Source organism: Eucalyptus grandis, chromosome 6 (assembly GCF_016545825.1).
Source record: "Eucalyptus grandis isolate ANBG69807.140 chromosome 6, ASM1654582v1, whole genome shotgun sequence".
Classification (NCBI taxonomy): Eukaryota; Viridiplantae; Streptophyta; class Magnoliopsida; order Myrtales; family Myrtaceae; genus Eucalyptus; species Eucalyptus grandis.
Window position 1 is genome coordinate 29,722,409 of NC_052617.1, and position 14,560 is coordinate 29,736,968.

The window sequence follows — 14,560 nt, forward strand, 5'->3', positions numbered from 1 at the left end:
AAGTCTGGCAGGGAGATAACCGTAAAATCCAGGAAGGAAAACCTGTAGAAAACCCTCTCGGGCAAAGTCCTGGCCCGAGACTGTAAACGTAAGAACCAGGCACGTAGGGCTAGCACTCCCTTTAATCGAGGCCCACAGACAATGAAGACAAGAGGGAAGACCCTCCTGGGCCGAGTCTGGCAGGGAGATAACTGTAAAATCCAGGAAGGAAAACCTGTTGAAAACCCTCTCGAGCAAAGTCCTGGCCCGAGACTGTAGACATAAGAACCAGGCACGAGGGCTGGCACTCCCTTTAATCGAGGCCCACAGACAATGAAGACAGGAGGAGAAACCCTCTGGGCCGAGTCTGGCAGGGAGATAACTGTAAAATCCAGGAAGGAAAACTTGTAGAAAACCCTCTCGGGCGAAGTCCTGGCCCGAGACTGTAAACATAAGAACCAGGCGTTGGACCTGAGCAGGTCCTAAAACTGCTTAAGGGGGAACCCCTCACAGAAGGGAGGTGATTAATGGAGTATACCATGTCTTTACCGACACGTTGCAAAATGCTATACAAAATGATTTCTCCTTCTCCATTTTCGGATGACAAGACCTCATAAAAAAATCAACCTATCCAGAATACTCTTTTGCTTTAAGAGAAATTACCACAAATAAAAATAATAATACCCTGATCTCTCTCTCTCTCTCTCTCTCTCTCTCTCTCTCTGATCCACAAAGAAATTCCCAGCTAATGGTTTTACGATTGATGAATGCAACTTGCCATCCACATGGACCCTTAACATGTATCTGGACATGTGATTTGACCGCACTAATAAATATCGTCTTTCGGCTTTTTGTCAGAAGTCCAGACGGCCATGCCTTCCATGATAACTCATAAAAGAGATTGACATCAAAGAATTGAAGATGTCACATGGCAATCTGCTGGATCCAACGGTGGCATTGAAGACGTTGGACCAAAAGACGATTGTGACTTTTGATCAATTTTCTTTGACTCTGTCGTCGATCTAATCTTCAGGTTTAAAGGTACCTTTTATTATATAAATGATTCTTGAAATATGATTGTTTAGTATATGAACGAATACAGATGAATTACTACACAAACATAATATTCACCACATTAAATCATTCGAGATGGAAGTCTTTGATTTGCTAGATAGTTTAGTATTTGATGAGTTTATTAGAAATCCAGCATCCTTGATATGCTAGATAAAAGTGTTATATTTTGTTGGTATGTCTATGATGGGAGGTAATTAAAATGCATCAACTCGTCTTGATATGATATGATATGATATGATATGATGGAGACACATTTTGAAAGGATGTGAAGGAAGTCGCTTTTTAATTTTACGGAAATTATTTTTTGAGGAAATTTATATAATAACTTTTGGAAAAATAACTGCTATGATTGATGGAAGAAAGAACGTTTGGAAAAGGTTTTCGATCTTCCCCTCCTCTCTCCATCAAAGAACAAAAAGGCTTCCATTTCTATTTTGAGAAGACAATTGTTATTAACACTATGAAACGTGAACACTTTTCTCATAATTGTTTTCAGACCATCGTGGAGTTGTATCGTCCATTGTTCGCTTGTGATTCAACATATATTATTGGGTAATTCGTTTATTGCACATTGAAGATGTTAGTCGTTTCTTCTGCCAGTTCTTCTTCCAACAAAAGGGAAAAATATTTAAATTCTTGATATATGAAAAAAAAACAATTCGATTACTTGATTTATCACATCGTTTTTTTTTAATCGATAACTTTTCTTAATACCAATTCACAAGTGAAAATTTATGAAAGAGTTAGGATTGTGCTTCGAATAATGATATGGATACCAAATCTAATTATGAAACTGGCTACTGATCCGTTGATGCGTCACTTGTTCAAACTTCAATTAGCCAATCATTATAAATTTCATCATTTAGTAAATCAATTTTATAAATTTAGTACTAACTTCTCAAACATTTATTCGTGATTTTATGTTTTGTGTGTGACCTATAAGGCAATTTTAGTTATTGAATGACCAAAAGCGGCATGCAAAACCAAGGAAAAAGCTAGGGTGGCTCCTGACTTCTTGAATCGGAAATCCGGTTTCTTCTTCCAATAAAGAAAAACCTCCAATTCTAAGCCAACAAGAACCCTAGTCAAATCGATTTAGCTTAGATACAAACAATATTTGCCTCGAAATAGTTAGTATTATGCAATGATTAGTTGGCAGAAGAATTTACCTGAACCTACTCCATTGCCACCGCCGCTGGTGCACGTCCGCCGGCCGTTGTTGCCGCCGCTGGACGTGATGGCGGCAGTGGGCGGCGGCGGCGGTGGCGACCGGCGGTGGTTGCCGCGATCGCGACCGGCGCGACTAGCAGCCGCGGCGGCGACAACTGGTGGCGACTGGCGGCAGGCGATGGCGACCGGTGGCGGCGGCGGCTGCGACCGGTGGCGGCGGCGGCAGCGGTGACTGGCGGCGGTCGACGGTGGCTCTGGGTGGTCGGAGGTGGCCGCGGCAAGAGAGAGGAATAAAGAAAAATAAAAAAGAAAATTAGCTTATTTCTAAAAAATTGTTTGGGAACGAAGCAATTTCTTTTGCTTCTCGTTTTTGCTTCAAATCTATTCCCGGGCTAACTTTCTATTCTAGGGAATAGAAAAACAACTTGGTGTTACCAAACGAGTTTCTGTTCTTTTTTTATTCCGGGGAACCAAATAACAGAAATTGTGAGAATGAGAAATGTTCTCATGCAGCACCTTAGTGTTCATCTCACAATGTTTTACAAACGAACTGTCCAAGAGAAACTTTAAATACTTATCTAGACGGTCCCAACGTGTAATGAAAACAAAGAATCGGGTTTAAAAAGCATACAGAGCTGGTTTCTTTGATAGGCCCGAGCGAGTGACCTAAAGCTGGTCAGATGCTTGCTTGGAGTTTGGCCGCCTGCCTTGTCTGGCCGGGTGCTCATCAAATTGCGAGAAGAAGCCATTACCCATCCCAAGCCAGCAGCTAGTAGCTCCAGTGCTCGACTCTAGTGACCAGTAGCTCGCCTCATGGGTGTCTAGGACTTATCGCTTGAGCGCTCGTATCTTTCCGGGTTTGAATGTCCGCTTCTTTTCACACCTTTCCTTCCCAACTAAGTGACTTTTTCATAAGATCTAGAAAATTAAATAGACGAATAAGTCCCCGACAACCTCCCCAAGTAATACCCTCCATGCCCTATTTATATTTTTCAATCAGTTACCACATTTATTTGACTAATATTGTTTTCGAAACATACTTTCACCCAGGGAGCAAGTTCAAGCATTGCAGCACATCTTAAGGTTAACATTATAACAGATCTTATTGTATACCATACATATTCACCTCTTTCATCACGGAAAAATAAACGTCGAATACCCTTACCAAATCTAAGTGCATTTACTGCATTGATGCTCCAAGTAACCCATCAGCGTGATTAATGGCTAGCATTAATCTTGAAAGTTGACATCATCATCACCGATCAAGCATGTGTTGGAGAAATCTTCTTGAAGTGTTTTGAAGCTGACAAAATGTTTCCATCAGTCTAGTCTGAAGGCTTGCAGACTCTGCTATGTAAAGTTTGAAGACCTCCGGACAGCCAGACTCAAGACTCAAAGTCTATCCTCATTGACAGTCTCTAATCCGTTGAAGAAAGGTTATCCAGAACTGGATGTTTCGTTAAGGATTTAACCTTATCAACTGGAGAAGATCTCGTTGCTGGAAAAGACATAACGGAGTCCTTTGATTGATCGAAGATTGACTCGATAATTGAAGATCCAGTGATTGCCTAAATATTATTGGAAGGTTCTACTTATGGAAACCAAGATCCTCATTGTATGGGCGAACATGATTGATGGGCTATCGACACGTTTCTTTAATAGCTTGAACAATCTTCCTAATTGATTCCGTCCAACGGGTAGATTGGAGGAATTCCTTTGGTAAGTGCCAACGGATATGATGGCATAAAGGAGTATATAAGGAAGACGGTCTTAGTTGTTCAAGGTGTGCGCGATAGAAGAATTCCAAAGTCTGAAGCTCCTTTTTGTTTAGACAATTACTCTGAGTGAATACTTGTATACAAAAGAGAGTCTATATTTGTGAGAAATCTTGAGGAGGTGTGGTAGAACATCTACACTGTGGAATTAAGGCAAAGCTGTGCTGTAACTTCTCTTTTGTTCATAGTGGAATCCAGCCAATAGGCTGTCAGTGAAGAAGAGTGGACGTAGGCTTGATATAAGCTGAACCACTATAAACCGCGTGTTCAATTTTCTCTTCTCTCAGTCTTACTTTGATTATCGTTTGTCTCAAATCCATCAACTGTCTAGTATTGTGCAAATATCGAAGACAAATCTTTTATATACCTATTCACCCCCCTCTAGGTACTTATACTAGCAATATCAATTGGTATCGAGCACGTGTACTTACTTTATTTGAAGTGTTTTACTTCGTAGTAAAAGATCCATGGCTAGTATGCTAGCACCGGGGCTGATGGAAGGGCAAAGCAATACCGAGACCACCCTACTTTGATGGAAATGATTACAACATCTGGAAGAACAAGATGAAAGCTTTCCTACGATCAAAGGATCCTCTCGGAATGGGACGTTGTAGAAAAGGAATTACTCCTACCATTGCATCAGTCTCTGAAAGAGGGAAAGAAACTGTTGAGACCAGCGGAATGACTTAGGAAGAGATAATCAAGAGACAAGCACTCGATGCAAAAGCAATTTACTCCTTATATTGTGCTTTGTCACCAACTGAATATAATAGAATATCTTCTTGTGTTACAGCAAAAGAAGTTTGGGACAGATTGCATATCACCTATGAAGGAACAGATCGAGTGAAGGAAACAAGAATCAACATTCTTCGGTCAATACGAAGCCTTCAGAATGAAACCAGGAGAATCTATAACTGACATGTTTAGTCGCTTTACAGATATCGTGAATGGTCTTGAAAATCAAGGTCAACCAATTTCTGATCCCATGAAAGTAAACAAGCTACTGCGTGGACTCTCCAAGGATTGGAATCACATAAAGACTTCGATAAGAGAGACGCAAAGAATTATGCCACTATCTCGTTGATTTGAGGCGATTGGAACTCTTGAGTCTTATGAAGTGGAACGGATCAATGAAGATGAAGATCCAAAAGGTAAGAAATCCATTGCATTAAAATCAAATGATGATTCGATGATACAGATTCTAAAGATGATATGGACGAGGAGGAGCTTGCTCTCATGATAAGAAGATTCAGAAAACTGAATAGAAAAGGAAGAAGGTTCAACTCAAAGAAACAAAGCTTTCAAAGACAGCAGACCAAGTCTGTTGATGATGAGGAACCAAGCAAAGATGTAGTCTGCTTTGAATGTAAGAAAAAGGGACACATCAGACCCAACTGTCCTCTTCTGAAGAAGAAGAGAGGAAAAGCTGAAAAATTTCGAAAAGCTCTCAAAGCCGAAACCTGAAGTGATACATAGTGTGGAGAAAGTGATAATGAATATGCCAATCTATGTCTGATGGCACAATCAGACTCGAGACTGGATCGACTCACACGGTGAATTTGAGGCAAGTAATTTTAAAATTCCGTCAAAGTTTCTAAATACATTGATGAACTGTGTTTTAGTCTTAAGACTTCCCTCAAAAGAATTTCCGAACTGAAAAAAGAAAACTCAGCTCTAAAACAAAAGGAAAACGTTTTAGTAGAAAGAGTTAAAAGTCTAGACTTGACTGTTTCCACTCTTATAGAAAATGAAGATAATCTTTTAAAAGAAAATGCTCTTTTAAAAACAGACTTATCAAATATTTCAAAGAAATTTTCAATAGGGTCTGAAAAACTTGAAAAAATTCTTTCAGCTCAAAGACCTTACTTCAATAAGTTCGGTCTAGGTATGACAGCAGAAACAATTCCCTTGATTGATTTTCCTAAAGTAAAAGAAAGAATTAAGAAAAGACTCTCGAGAGAGGCTTACAAAAATCATTTCAAGAAAGTTTTTGTAAAATATGTAGGTAGAAATGCTCTCAGATGTTCAAAGTGCATCCGGATCACTTTGAAAAAGAATGTCCTATGGTTTGGAAACCTGTTAAGAAAATATGGGCTACTACTGCTTATGTTACTAACACCAAAGGACCCAAGAAAGTTTGGGTACCAAAGAAAGCTTGAGACTTTATTTTAAATGCATGTTACTTGTCAAGAAAAAGGTAAAGTGGTATCTTGAGCGGATGCTCAAGACACATGACGGGGAGACTCAAATTGTTTTATAAAGCTTGCTCAAGTAAATGGTGGAAAAGTTTCATTTGGAGGAAACAACAAAGGAAGTATTGTGGGATTTGGAACTGTGAAAATTGGAAATCTCTCAATAAGTAATGTTTCCTTAGTGGAAGGACTCGTTACAATCTTCTCAAAGCATTAGTCAATTATGTGATACTGGTTTCAAGATCTTCTTTCAAGAAGGAATATGTTCGGAATCAGTAAAAACTCTACTCGAGTCTTTCATGGGTCGAAGACATGGAAACATCTATCTTCGGATGTGAAACCAAATGAATCGCAATGTCTTATCTCAATTCAAGACGAAGCAAGCTTATGGCACAGAAAGCTTGGTCATGTCAACATGAAGCAATTAGCCAAAATCTCATCAAAGCAGCTTGTTCGAGGACTACCCAACTTACCTTATCAAAAGGCTGATCCATGCACTCCATGTATTCTGGGAAAGCAGGTAAGAAATTCATTTAAGCCAATAAATCATGTCTCTACTAATCATGTACTGCAGTTGCTGCATATGGATCTCTTCGGACCAACCAAAACACAGAGTATTGGAGGTAAGAAATATTGTCTAGTAATTGTGGACGATTACTCCCGTTTTACTTGGGTATATTTCCTTGCAAGTAAGTCCGAAATCTTCTCGTATTTTGAAAAATTTGCTAAAAAGGTTCAAAATGAAAAAAGGATGTGTTATCTCAAGTATAAGAACAGATCATGGAGGTGAATTTGAAAATCAAGATTTTACAAAATTTTGTGATGAATCTGGCTTTAAGTATGTGTTCTCCTCTCCATATACTCCTCAACAAAATGGAGTTGTGGAAAGAAAGAACAGATCTCTTCAATAAATGGCTAGAACTCTTTTAATTGAAAGTAAGATTTCTTCACGATTTTGGGCTGAAGCTGTTTCAAGAGCATGCTATATCATCAATAGAGTCTTCTTAAGACCTATTCTAGAGAAAACCCCTTATGGGTTATTCAAAGATAAGAAGCCTATTCTTTCATACTTTCATATATTCGGTTGCAAATGTTTAATATTGAAAAATGCAAAAGATCGAGTTGGTAAGTTTGAAGAAAGATCAAATGAAGGTATCTTCCTTGGATATTCTACTTCAAGCAAAGCCTACAGAGTCTATAACAAGAAGAGCCAGTCTGTGGAGGAGTCAATGAATGTCAAATTTCAAGACTCAACACAAGATGAATCAAGTTAGACTCATCAAGAAGAGTCTGAACCTGTTCCAGACCCTCCAAAGCTTACAACTCAAGAAGCATATCAGACTCTGGAAGACCAGCATCTGGTTGTTCATGAAGATCCAAATAAAGAGAGAGATCATCAACCAGACAAATCAACAAGTAACTGGAAGCATAAGTCCAGTCATCCTAAAGATCTTATTATCGGCGAAATTAATGAAGGAATTCGCACCAGATCCAAAAGGCGAGAAGAGTCTAGTCTTTGTGGCTCTCATTTCTGAAATTGAACCAAAGAGCATAGAAGAAGCTTTATCGATGAAAGCTGGATTGAAGCTATGCAAGAAGAGCTCGAGACAAGTTCAACATTAATGATGTCCGGGAATTGACATCCAAACCAAAAGGTAAAAGCATTATTGGAGCTAAATGGGTGTTGGGAACAAGATGAATGAGAAATGAAAAGTTGTACGAAACAAAGCAAGACTCGTGGCCAAGGGATATACGCAAGAAGAAGGAATAGACTATGATGAGACTTACACACCAGTAGCAAGGTTAGAAGCTATTCGACTATTACTTGCGTTTGCTTGTTATAAGAATTTCAGGTTATTCCAAATGGACGTCAAAAGCGCCTTCCTAAATGGATTTATCCATGAGGAAGTTTATGTGGAACAACCACCAGGGTTTGAAGACCCAAAGAAGCCAGACTCAGTCTTCAGACTGAAAAAGGCTTTGTATGGTTTAAAGCAAGCACCTCGAGCTTGGTACGACAGATTAAGTTTGGATTGGAAAAGTGCAAAAAGACCGACATACCGATGTCAAGTTCTTTGAAGATAGACAAAGATGAAGAAGGGAAGAAAGTTGATCAAAAGCTGTACAGGAGCATCATTGGTTCACTTCTTTATCTTTGCGCTTCTAGACCGACATTTTGTTGAGTGTTTGCATCTCGTGCTAGGTTTCAATCGGATCCTAGAGAATCCCATCTCGGTCTTGCGAAACGTATCATTAAATATGTTGCTTCATCATCAAGCATCGGTCTTTGGTATCCTAAGAAAGGAGACTTTAATCTTAAGGATATTCGAGATGCAGATCTGGCCGGTTGCGAGTTGATAGAAAGAGCACTTCGGGGAACTTGCCGGTTGCTTGGAAACGGGGCCGAGTGTCTTGGTTTTCAAGGAAACAAAGCACTGTGTCTCTTTCAACAACAGAAGCAGAATATGTAGCCCTTGGAAGTTGCTGTTCGCAAATTCTATGGATAAAACAACAGCTAAGAGACTTTGAAATGGAAGACTCATGCATAGAGATTAATTGCGACAACACCAGCGCTATCAACCTCACCAAAAATCCAATTCTCCACTCAAGAGCAAAGCATATAGAGATTCGACATCACTTTATTAGAGACCATGTTCAAAATGGAGATGTTTTAATTCAATTTGTTGACTCAAAGAACCAACTAGCGGATATATTCACAAAGCCTTTGGAGAAATATCAATTTGAATCTATCCGTTCCCGAGACTCAACATTTTGAGGTATGAAGATATCAAAGTCTAAAGACTTTCAGACTCAGACTTACAAGACTTTATCTATAAGATAGTCTTGGTACAACCGTAGACTGTAAGTCTTTCTCTTTTTAATCTCATCTTGAAAAGGTACGATTGTTAGACTGTGTTTAAATTGTTGCTATATTTAATTGACGTAATTATTGCATCGTTTCATTTTCAAAAAGGAAGTTATTTTGAAATGGCTATTTTTGCGGAAAAAGATAGTTATTTTGAAAAGGCATTTTTATTTCCTTTGTGATGGTTCGTTTATCTCTCCTTTTTAACCGATCGTGCACTGTTGATTTCTCTTCACTTTACTCTCAAAAACCCTAGAAAGCATCGATCCTCCATTCTCGTTTGTCTTCTTTGTTTAATCTTCAAAAAGTTGTCATTTTTCTTGGGAAAGACAAGCAAGGAATCTTCCAAAAATTGAGAAAGATGTCATCTTCAAGAAAGTCTTTGAGAATCGCAAGCAGGGGACCACGGCGAATGAGTGAGGGGCCTACGCACTTCGATCTTACTGAAGAAGAAGTATCTCCAGAATAGCAACCGAGCCCACAACATTCTCAGCAGTGTCATTCTCCTCCATCTAGTCCTCAAGGCGTTGATCATCAACATTAGGAAGAAATCATTGAGGATGCAGACCCTGTAAGAGTTCAAAAGCCCGCTTATATTTACCAGCTATATCGTGCCTTAAAAGGAATTCGTACTCCTTTGAACTATGTTGATGATTTTCTTAAAGACAAAGGACATGGGAACGAATATATCTTTTGCGAAAAATGGAAAGTTTGGGAATTGCTCGTAAAGGGGTGGTGAGGAAGCCCTTGCGAATATCCCAAGTGATCCTCGTGACTGGGGGCCGAATCCTGTAGATGGGAATGATGATGACAAATTATACAGTCAATTTCAACCGAAAATGGGTGTTGCGGTTGAAAATCAAGGAAAAAGGGGAGATTTGTTCAGATCAAAGGAACAAAAGGATCTGTACTCGAAATTGCTGAAGCGTGGGGTAATAAACCCTAGGAGTGTGGATTTTGATTTTCTGGATCTTTGTGAATGTGAACTTGAGGGAAACGTTCGGTTATCTTCAACTTGAAAAGTTACGCTCGACACTACGAGGCCTATGCTGAATTAACTGCATATTTCTATTCAAATCTTAGCTTTTTGGATGCGAATAGATTCTCTTTCAGCGTTAAAGACCAGGACTATGTTGTGGATATGAATATCTTTGGCGGATGTGTTAGGAGTTGAAAGAGGAAGATATCAACCAATCAAAGTTTCCATTGCTCGGGCCACACTGGAACTGGTGAAGGACAGGAGAACAGATGAAAAGATCACCTACTTAAGGATGAGTGCATTCAATATCTTGCTTCACAAGATTGTGATTAATTGCCTCCGACTGAAATCAACTTCCAAGACCGATGTTTCAAGTTCGAGGCCAAGGCGATGTATGCCATCCTCTTTGGGAAAAGGTTTTCTCTCCCTCACATTGTTATGTTTCACATGTATAGAGCAATGATGAAGGACAGAGGTCAACTCCCTTATCCAAGTCTTGTTACGAAGTTATTCAGACATCTGAATATTTAGCCTCCGCAAATCTTTTGTGTTCGACCATGCGATCATATGGTGGTAGGACTAAAAATGGTGACCAAAATGCGTCTGAAGGAACTGAGCAAGGAGTTGGAGAAATTGAAGGAGAAGACTCCTGCCAAATCTCATCAAATCTCTTCTGCAGCTAAAAGAAAAGGGAAGGAGCCCATGGTTGCTCCATCCAAGAGAGGAAGAGCTCTCCTCGTTGAGGATGAAGATGATGAGGAAGACATCACCATCTCTACAATGGCTTTGAAGAATTTAAGTCATCCTGTTCCACAGAAAGAATCGGAACAAATGACAAAAGAAGCAGAGGAGAAGGAAGAAGAAGAAAGAGAAGCTGAAAAAGAAGCGAGAGGAGGAAAGACCTGAAGAAGAAAGAAGAGAAGAAGGAGAACCCGAGGAACACTCTTCTCCACCTGTAGGCATGGAAACGGGGGAGATCGGGAGAAATGAGTGAAGTCTTCATATCTGATGCAAGTGAAGGAGTCGATCGCTCACCGGCACCCGATGATGTTTATGCCGCTCAATTTCCAGAGGAAGGTCATGAAGTATCATCGCCAAACCTGCGAGATTATGTTGATCTACCATCGTCTGTATTTACTCCATCAGATAGGGCTGAAGCAAGTACTCAGATTGATAATACAGCAGATTTTCGCAGAATCATGGATATTCTCTTGGAGATGCGAGGTCAAATTTATGCCTTGGGATGCGAGGTTCAAAGCTTGAAGAATGAAGGTCAAGCTTCTTCCTGTTCATTGAATGATAAGATACAATCCCTCTCTGTTCAGAATCAGGCCAATGCCAAGAGTGAGGAGATTGCTGGCGAAGGAAGACTTTAAAAGGCTGGAAGGCATCGTTCGAGTCTATGGAAAATTTCCAGCTTGTCGCGTTCCCAAGCAATCTTGACTTCATCTCAACCTTTTAATGCCGACAAAAGGGGGAGAGATGCAAGATTTGATCAAACTTTCAATTGTTAAACTTTTAACTGTTTGTTGGATTGTTTTGTTGTTTGAACTCTATTTGACTTTGTTTTGTGTCTGGATGAAAACTGAACTAGACTTGGACTTGACCGCTTCTATTAACTAGTATTGATATCTTATGGATGGCTTTATCGTACACTAGACTAACCTATTTTCTATGGTTGCAGATTCTAGTGTTATTCATTTAGCCATTTATCTCTATAAGATATGCATATGTGTTTGAGAAATGTTTTGCAGGTCAAAGTTATCCAAATCTGCAGGAAAGTTTTGTCACCATCAAAAAGGGGGAGATTGTTGGAGAAATCTTCTTGAAGTGTTTTGAAGCTGACAAAACGTTTCCATCAGTCTAGTCTGAAGGCTTGCAGACTCTGCTATTTAAAGTCTGAAGACCTCCGGACAGCCAGACTCAAGACTCAAAGTCTATCCTCATTGTGAGTCTCTAATCCGTTGAAGAAAAGTTATCCGTAACTGGATGTTTCGTTAAGGATTTAACCTTATCAACTGGAGAAGATCTCGTGGTTGGAAAAGACATAATAGAGTCCTTTGATTGATCGAAGATTGACTCGATAATTGAAGATCCGGTGATTGCTTAAATATTATTGGAAGGTTCTACTTATGGAAACCGAGATCCTGATTGTATGGGCGAACATGATTGATGGGCTATCGACACGTTCCTTTAATAGCTTGAACAATCTTCCTAATTGATTCCGTCCAACGGGTAGATTGGAGGAATTCCTTTGGTAAGTGCCAACGGGTATGATGGCATAAATGAGTATATAAGGAAGACGGTCTTAGTTGTTTAAGGTGTGCGCGATAGAAGAATTCCAAAGTTTGAAGCTCCTTTTTGTTTAGACAATTACTCTGAGCGAATACTTGTATACAAAAGAGAGTCTATATTTGTGAGAAATCTTGAGGAGGTATATTAGAACATCTACACTGTGGAATCAAGGCAAAGCTGTGCTGTAACTTCTCTTTTGTTCATAGTGGAATCCAGCCAATAAGCTGTCAGTGAAGAAGAGTGGACGTAGGCTTGATATAAGCTGAACCACTATAAACCGCGTGTTCAATTTTCTCTTCTCTCAGTCTTACTTTGATTATTGTTTGTCTCAAATCCATCAACTGTCTAGTATTGTGCAAATATCGAAGAAAAATCTTTTATATACCTATTCACCCCCCTCTAGGTACTTATACTAGCAATATCAGCATGCTCCATAGTGAAACTATCGATCAACAATTATCCATCAAATCTATAGTCTTTCATTTATTTTTAGAAACAATATCCACCGCATAAGCGAGGACTTGCTAGAAAGGTGCTTCAGATACAGAGTTACTGGGGTACGTGCTCGAGAAGGAATGGAGTCGCAAAGACTTCGTGTGTGGTGGCTTTGAGATTCATCATTCCAATGGCCTCAGCCGGCGGGTGTCGTAACGTCGAACCCGTGCACAAGAGCAGCAAGGGACAACGACTTTATTGGCATGGCCAAACTGATTCCAAGGCACACTCTTCGGCCACTTCCGAATGGTATCAGCTCGAAATTCTGACCTCGGACGTTGAAGTCTTTGTGAGTGTCAAGAATCTCTCATTATATCTTTAAGTGTGCTTTGAGGAACTGGACTTTGCATATTGGATTTTGGAGCTTGCATGGTGGTGCATGTGAGATTTTCGAGTTATATGATTGCAATGAGTCCGTTTTGTGGAATTTTGTTGTATATGGATGTTGCATGTAGCAATAGTTTCTGCTTTTGGTGTGCTCTTGAACTAAAATTCATGAGATTCAAGTTTTGAGTGGTTTCTTAAGTTCTGGCTTTGATTTACAGTCTTGAAGCGGCTGGACTTTTGCAATTTTTCAATTTTATAGAGCTTTTGTGGTTCGAATATAGTGAAACTTCCTTATGAAAGTTGTGCAAAACATCTTAGACTATAACATAATTTAATTTCAGATTTTTCTGGGTTAAAATGGTTTACACAAAAGCCTGATTTCTTACCAAGTTAAGTTTACCCAGTACAGTAAAAACGGTGACTTTGAGTATAGTTCGAATTTAGTCATTCCTTCTTTCACAAAAGTTGTAAAGAACATTCTTATTTAGAACATACATAAATTTCAAAATGTTTTGAAAAGGTTTGGGTTGCAAGATAGGTATTTCTTGAGGATCATTCATTTTGTTCCAGCGAACCAGATTTTGTTTTTCTTGAGCGACTTACTACTATTTATACAAAATGTTTTGGACTTAGTACCCTCATGAAAAATGTTATTTGAGGTCTCTTCTACAACATATTAAATTTTCATAATTTTTCGAATACATTTACTGAGGTGATGATCTTGATTTTTAATACTTGTTCAAAGTTGTTATGTTTTACCCACTATTAGAAACTCACGATATTCTACATGAGGATGGTTGAATCTTGATTTTGGTCTACTGGAGATAGTGACTACACTCGTTATGCTTTCCAATGATGCATGTTTGGCTTTGATATGATATCAAATGCATGTTGTGACATCCTGAATTTTTCAGTCCTGTTTTCAATTTAATAAATTGGACCTTTTGTCGATGTGCCTATAGTGCTATTCTTTGAGCTGATCACTCCTGAGACAAGTAGAGTATCTAGGGAAGTCATTAAGGAATTTTAATGCATTAGACTTGACCGCGAATCATTTGCACTAAATTTTTTTGAAAGCTACCTGGTAGCCTAGGTCGCGCTAAAATCGCGCCAGATTGAAATTAATCGTGAATTTGAATCCGATTTTAGAAATTGAAAGTTCTGTCATGTCACGAGTCATTTTAGGAACGTTAATTTAGTCTCTGAAGATTTTTTACGTAAACCGAGGTTTTGGCGAAAAAGTCGATATAGGGCCGTTTCGATCGGAAAATTCAAAGGACCGTTTTTTATCATGAAATTGGGATGCGTGTAGGTTCTATTGGCAAGGAAAATACCAATTTGATTGGGGACTCGATAATGAAATTTATGGGAGCCGATTTGAATTGATTCAAGTGAGAATTGAGGAGAA